Raw genomic sequence first — 1,416 nt, 5'->3', positions numbered from 1 at the left:
ATATACACCACATCTTCTTTATCCATTCATCTGTCGATGGACATCTTGGCTCTTTCCACAGTTTGGCTTTAGCAGCCATTTTGTAGGTTTAAAAGGAGAAATTCTGTATAAACTATTATCAGCCTGGTGATGAATAGGCTTCATATGACAGAAAGATAAATTAATACCATCAATTATCATCTGAATTGCCATTTTACACTTAAGTATTATAAATAATCAAATGAAAAACTAAGAAAAACAAAATGAATTTCCAAAATTATATATGGTTTTTTTTCAAGGGAAATTAATGTGAAAATGCAGATTTAGAGAAGTAAATAAGCATAACTAGGCAATCTGAATAATTCTACCAAACCATTTCTCTCATAATAAAAGAGCTTTTAATCAGTAAGTTACAGTTACTTCTTTAGGTCTGAAATAATCTTGGTCACTATAAAGCAACCCTAAGTCTTTTCAGAAATCAAAGTATACTAAGGGAAGGAAATTATATTTTACAAAATTTATAAAAATAATAGCAATGTAACTTTTATTACTTTAACACTTATTTAAAGCAAAAACTGTCCATTTAAAATAACTCAAAGACTATTTCAAATGTATTTTTTCATAATTTTTACATTGTAAATATTTAAATCTAGAGAATAGGTGAAGGAATATTATAATAAACTACCTTATCCCATTTGCCTGACTCAACAACTGTTAATATTTTGCCATGTTTGTTATATCTCTGTATGAATATATATGTATATATATTTTTATGCATAGATTTTTTTTACCATCTTTTTTAACTTCACAGTATGTTTTCCCCAAAGCAATAATTCCCTCTTCTCTTCTATGCTAAATATACAACCACTCAACAAATACTTGTGAGTATCTGTTAAGTTCCAGGTGCTCATGCTACAAACAAGATTTTTTCCTGCACTTAAAAGGCATATGAGCTCCTGAGTGAAGAAAAAAACAAAAAGAAATGAGACAAGGCTTAACATGTTAGGGGGCGCTCTGATAGATTTATGTGTTGGAAACATCTGGGACATGAGTGTCCAAGTAAGGGGTCAATATAACCCTGGGGAAATAAGGAGAGTGTATCATGGAGGAAGCCTAGGAAAACGCAATGAGACGCCAGCTGAGTGGTTCTACATATTCATCCTGGCAATGCACATGTTCGGGTGAAGCAAGTGAGATTGATTTGGTTTTGTCATTCCCTGCCTCACCTTCCCTGCCCTTGCTGTCCCTTCTCCTCCCAGCTGGATACACTAATGTCCTCTGTGGGTATTACTAATATCCACTATGTGAAGCTTCAATGCCTTTCTATTTCCTGAGTCATGGCAATCCAAGGCAAGCAAGCAACAAGCTTGACTATACGGTTTCAAGTTAAATTCTAGATCGGTGGTTATGAAAGTTATCTGCATAGCGGATTCATCC

This window comes from Leptonychotes weddellii, chromosome 8, assembly GCF_054177405.1.
Source record: "Leptonychotes weddellii isolate Sample4059 chromosome 8, ASM5417740v2, whole genome shotgun sequence".
Classification (NCBI taxonomy): domain Eukaryota; kingdom Metazoa; phylum Chordata; class Mammalia; order Carnivora; family Phocidae; genus Leptonychotes; species Leptonychotes weddellii.
This window is presented reverse-complemented; position numbering follows the sequence as displayed.